This window comes from Silene latifolia, chromosome 2 (assembly GCF_048544455.1).
Source record: "Silene latifolia isolate original U9 population chromosome 2, ASM4854445v1, whole genome shotgun sequence".
Taxonomy (NCBI): Eukaryota; Viridiplantae; Streptophyta; class Magnoliopsida; order Caryophyllales; family Caryophyllaceae; genus Silene; species Silene latifolia.
In genome coordinates, this window is record NC_133527.1 from 122,086,732 (window position 1) to 122,093,016 (window position 6,285).

Sequence of the window (6,285 nt, forward strand, 5' to 3'; positions counted from 1 at the left end):
AAGGAGAAGAGAACCCATTAAACAATACCACACAAAATCCACCTACAATGCCTAAATTCTCGTCACACTCTATACCCACCGAGGAGGATCTACCAAATGGTACTCCTACACCGCAACATCTCACCGGTAACTTTATTGCCAAGTCCGCCTTCATCCAACTAGTTGAGAGGAGCCAATTCGGGGGAATGCCTAGTGAGGACCCTCATTCTCATATGGAAACCTTTTGCGATTATTGTGAAGCTATCTCTCAAACGGGCGTGACTCAAGACCAAATAAGATGGGTCTTATTTCCTTTTTCGTTAATCGGCACCGCAAAGCAATGGTTGAAGGGCCTTGATAAGGCCACCCTTGGAATAGATTCTTGGAAGAAGCTAGCTCTAGCTTTCTACAAAAAATTCTACCCACCGGAAAAGACTAACATGCTAAGAGCTCAAATCACGGGTTTTAAGCAAAGGGATGAAGAATCTTTGTATGAAGCTTGGGAGCGGTTCAAAGGTATTTGTCGCTCATGTCCTCACCATGGACTTAGCGAATGGTTTTTAGTGCAACAATTTTGGAATGGTTTATATGAAGATTCAAGGAACATTCTCAATATGGGATCAAATGGAATGTTCACCGAAGTTGATGACAATCAAACATGGAACAAGATTGAGGAAATGGCGGTCCATAATTCACAATATAGTAGGCCTCGCAAGGCTACTAGAGGAGAAAAGTATGAAGTGGACTCCGTTACTCAATTGGGTGCTCAACTTAGTGCTCACATTGACACAATCAACTTGAAGTTTGAACAAGCTATGGCTAGACTTGAGGAAAACTCAAAATCATCAAAGCATCATGTCAATGCCATGACGGCATCCTCATCAATCCCAAGCGGGATATGTGAGAATTGTGGAACCTTGGGTCATGACTCAAGTGAATGTAGGGGAACAACCGAACAAGTTAATGCTTTCCAAGCTTACAAAAGTGGTACCCCTTATTCAAATTTTTACAATGAAAACACCAAGTTCCATCCAAATCTCTCATACAAAAGCCAAAACGTTCAAAACCCTCAAACAACATACACTCCACCACCCATGAGAAATCAAAATCAAAGACCCTTTTACAATCAAAACCAAGGTTACCAAAATCAAAATCCATACAATCACCACAATGACCAAGGTTTTGATGTCCAAAAAGCGGTCCTCCAAATGCAAAAGAATCAACAAGAATTTTTCACTCAAATGCAAAAAGATAGCCAAGCAAAAGACACCACCATCAACAACATTCTAGCTCACACCAAGATGTTGGAAACACAATTGACCCAACTAGCATCTTCAAGCTCACAAAGACAAAAGGGGCAATTACCACCTCAAAGTAATCCCCCTAGACATGAAACGGTTAGTGCCATTCACTTGAGAAGTGGTACAAGATATGAAGCACCGAAGGAGCAAGTTGAGAATGAAGTTGTGAAAGCTAGTGAAAAGGAAGAAATTGTGCAAAGTCCCAAAGAAGGGGAATCATCAAAAGAAGAAAGTTCAAAGAAAAATGAAGACAAAGCCAAAGAGAAGGAGCCCATTGTGATTAGACTTCCTTTTCCAAGTCGTCAAGCCAAGCCCAAATTTGATGATCAACTTGGAAAGTTCATGGAAATTGTGAAGAATTTAGAAGTCTCAATTCCTTTCACGGAATTAATCAATCACGTTCCGGCCTATGCAAAGTACATGAAAGATATCCTCACAAAGAAGAAGTCGATCCGGAAACTTGAGACTATCGCCTTCACTAAGGTGAGTAGTGCAATACTTCAAGGGAGTTCACCTCCAAAGTTAAAGGATCCGGGAAGCTTCTCAATACCGTGTACCATTGGCGACACAACGATCAACAAAGTCTTATGTTATCTAGGGGCTAGTGTGAGTGTCATGCCGTACTCGGTGAGTAAAAGGTTGGGAATGGGAGAGCTTAAATGCACCAATATCACTCTTCAAATGGCCGATAGATCGACGAAGACACCATTAGGGATATGGGAAGATGTCCCCGTGCGAATTGGGAAGTTTTTCATCCCGGTAGACTTTGTCATTGTTGATATGGAGGAAGATTCCAACATTCCAATCATCTTAGGAAGACCTTTCCTACACACCGCGGGTGCGGTGATTGATGTGAAACATGGAGAGCTCACTCTAGAAGTGGGAGATGAAAGCATAACTTTTAATCTTGACAAAACCATGAGAGCTCCTCGTTTGCATGAGCCATGTTTCATGATCGATCATTATAGACGGAAGGATGAGAGGAAGAAATCGGAACTCCAATGGAGGAAGAAAGTTGAAGATGCTCCATTCAAAGAACAAGTGAATTGTGACAAGGAGAGCTTGCAAAGCTCATCAAAATCAACCAAGGAAGAAGAAGATGGCCTCATTGGCCAAGAGAAGAAATTGGGAGAGTTGTCTCCATCTAAGCAAGAGATTTTCAATGATCAACTCAATGAAGTTTGTGGTCTTTGGGACGACGAATTTGAAGGGATCTTTAATCCCTACATTGGGCATGCCATCGATCATGATCAACAACAAGGGCCACGGTCTATTGAGGACCTCTACCATAACAATGAACAAGCTTTTGATTACTTCTTCAAGGTGTTGAGCAACATCAACAACACCTTGAACATGCCCCCTTGACATCTCATCAAGAATGAGAGTTTGGTGGAGTCCTCCCTAAACCACCACTTGTAAATATTTCTAACTCCCTAACTTACATTTAATTTTTGTATTGCATTTTTGTCATTTTTGGATTTTTATTTACTTTGATCAAAATAATTGTCATGAAAAGAGAGAAGTGAGGGAGGGATTAACGATTTCAATTGATGTGTAGTGCTTTACCTTAGTGTGGGGATGGCAATTGCCTAGGCTATTCATGCCTTAGTAGTGCCCCCACAATGAAGAACACAAGATTTGAAAGAAAGAAAGAATGATAAGGGAATGCGTTTGTGCACGGATGGAACTGAATCCGTGTACACAAGGACCAATCCGAGCGGATTCCTGAGAATCCGCCCGTCTGAAGAAGATCCGAGCGTCCTGCTGAGAAGACGCCCGTCCTGAGCTGAGCTGAAATTGCAAATTTTCTTGACTGTCAAAGAATCCGAGCGGATTTCTGGAAAGACGCCCGTCTCACATAATCCGTCCGTCTTGTGAACAAGACGCCCGTCTTGCAGCTGAAGAAAAACAAAGAAAAATCTCTGGACTAGAATCCGTCCGTCCTGCACGGAATCCGCCCGTCCCATCACAGAAGAATCCGAGCGGATTCCCCAGAATCCGCCCGTCTCTAGGCGGGATTTTGAAAATTTTGAAGCTGTAGAATCCGCACGGATTGCGCCCAATCCGCACGGATTGTCCCTGCGTCTTGAAAAATCTCGACTTCTTTATAACCCATCCCACCTTCATTCATTCATTCATTCATTCATAAACACTACCCACAACATCAAAACCCTCATCCTCTCCATCTCAAAAACAAAAACCCTCAACAAAATCCACCAAAATCAAATCAAACCATCTTTCAAACAACAAATCAATCACTCCATCTTCAACAACAATCAAAACCAAGAACAAAATCTTCACCTTTGAGTCGATTTTTGATTTCATAAAGGCAAAGCCTTTTACCTTCAAATCGATTTGGGCATTCTACAAATTGAAGATTTTTGACTCTTTTCTTGGTTAGTTCATCAAATGGCAAGAACAAAGGGAGCAACAAAGGCAACAAAGGCACCAAAAGCAAAGGCTCTCTCTCAAAGGCAAAAAGCTCTACAAACAAAGAAAGCTTTGGCAATGGTGGTAGCAACACCAAGCTTGGAAGTGCAACAACAACAACAAATTTCTATGGAAGCATCACCTTCTACTCCGGTAATTAATCAACTCTTGCATTATCCGGAGGTAACTTTCATTTCCGATACCCATAGAAATACATTTGTCAAGTTTGCTATGAAACAAATTCAATCCACAAAATTCATATGTAAAGATGCTTTGGAGAAATTGGGTGTTCTTGAACAAACAAAAGCCTTTTTCAATGCCATGGGTTTGAAGAAATTGTTTGAAATGAAGGAAGTAACATACCCCTCCCTTGTCTTGGAATTCTTAAGTTCTTTAAAAGTGACAAAAGTTGAGAATAGGGAAAATATTGAGTTTCGTCTAGCTAACACTAGTAGACGCATTACCTTTCCGGAATTGGGTGAAATTTTGGGTCTTAGCGATGAAGAGAAATATTATAAGCAATATGGGAAGTATGACCCCGAGCCTCTTTGGGAGGCAATCTCCGGGAATAAATTTGAAGATTTTCATGCTTGTCGTGCTCTTTTGGTCCATCATCCGGGCATAAGAGTATGGCACAAAGTTATGGGAAATACCATAATTGCTAGGAAAGACACCAATCATTTCACAGGACTCGATTTTATTCTCCTTGAATCAACTTTGAATATTGGAAGAATTCATACCAAGCCTTACAACTCTTTGAGGCTATTGGTTGATAGATGGCTCCATGTAGATAGTGGGAAGAAGGGTACAACCGTTATTGTTAATGGCGGCCTAATCACGGTCCTAGCCAAGCACTTTGATCCTAATTTCAATAAGGATAGCAAGTACAAGGCTAAGGAAGGTGGCCATCTTATTGATATGTCCATCATGATTAACAAGTTTAAGTGGGTTGCTCACAATCCCCTTGACACCAAGTATGGGTGGCTTACTAGTGAGGCTCGATCATTCACTTTACCCGCAAAGATTTGTCGTCTTAGTGTCCACCGGACCAACTATTTACTTCCCCTATCCAAGGAAGCCGAGTACATCATTCAACAACAAAAGGGTGATCATGAAACCCCCTCCTCTTCCATTGTTATACCGCCTTACCCCTTTGTGTATGAAGAGTTCAAACCGCAAGGAGTTGAAATTGGGAAAGACTATGTAACTCTTCTTATGCAAGCCATGCACAAGCAAGCTTATGAAGATCGGAAGAATGCATATTTGGCTCAATATCCTCCCCTCTTACATCTAGCTAGGCAAGGACTCCTTGATCCATCTTGTCCTTTGCCTAGTTGGGCGGATAAAGAAGCCTTGTTTCCGGGTGCATCAAGGGACGTGGTGGAAGACAATGAGGTTGTTGTAAATGATGAAGAAATTGATGATAATATTGAGGAAGAAGCAAGTGGAGATGAAGAAAGAGATGGTGAAGATGGTGAAGATAATGATGAGCAAGATAATGAAGAAAGTGATAAAGAAAGTGCCAAGGAAAGTGGCAATGTGACCACTTCTCATGAGGGAAGTGATGATGATAATAGCATGATGGAAGACTAGCCTTGGAGACTCCTACACTCCCATGGTTTGTCTATATCTCTTTGTATTTTATTTCATTTTGATCATTGTTGGTTTAGTCCTAGCAACACCAAAGGACTCACACCTCGGTACCATTGAGGTGTTCTTTATTGTTCCCATTTTTGAAAATCCAAAATGACAATCTAGTTTCATGCATAGCATAGTGTGTGCATGAACTATACCCATCCTTGACATTAGCAATAGTGTCTTATTTGGTTTGGGGAAGTTAATGCATACACAACGGGAGGTAATCTAAATTATCCTCTCCGTCATAACAAAAACCATGCATCATGTAGTATAGCTTAGTGTAGAATTGCATTTAGTATAGAAATCATGCATCATCTTTGCATAATTTCCATCATTTTGGCCATTGAGGACAATGCCCATATTAGTGTGGGGATGGGAATTCTAACACTTAACTTTTATTCAAAAAACCATAAAAATTGAAAAATTTCAAAAATCATAAAAATTTGAAAATTGAAAAACCAAAAACAAGTTCATTTCCTTTGTATATATTGTCTTGTATATATTGTGTTTGTTTATCCTTGTTCACTTTGATTGACTACGCCACATCCGAGACATGAGGATATTGAAGACCGCATGGTATGATCTTTCCAATCTCCTTTTTCCTCTTTATGTTAATGACTATGTGGCTTTATTTTGATTGATGCGGTAAAAACAATGTGAACTTAGGACTTGCATTTAGTTTATATGTCATATTAGTTGGTAGAATCATTTGCATTAGGATGTGTATATGCTAGTTGCATCATGGCATGTAGTTTGCATGTTAGGAAAATTTTGTGAAACCGTCTACTTGGGAAGCTTGACAAGTGTATATAGGCCCTAGTAGATGCTTTTTATTCTTAAGACTTTGCTTGTTAGAATACTTGTAAAACACCCTAGGATATGTCATGCTAGTATCCTTTGACCCATGGTTTAAGGCCTAGTCAAGAGTACCTTGTGG

The 6,285-nt window shown here is 40.5% G+C and overlaps 1 non-coding gene across 1 annotated transcript; it reads right to left on the minus strand.

Moving 5' to 3' along the window:
- Positions 1-419: 419 nt before the first annotated feature.
- LOC141645637 (small nucleolar RNA R71) lies at positions 420-526 on the minus strand. The gene has a single exon (XR_012545115.1). It is a non-coding gene; the product is annotated as a small nucleolar RNA R71 (small nucleolar RNA).
- Positions 527-6,285: the final 5,759 nt, after the last annotated feature.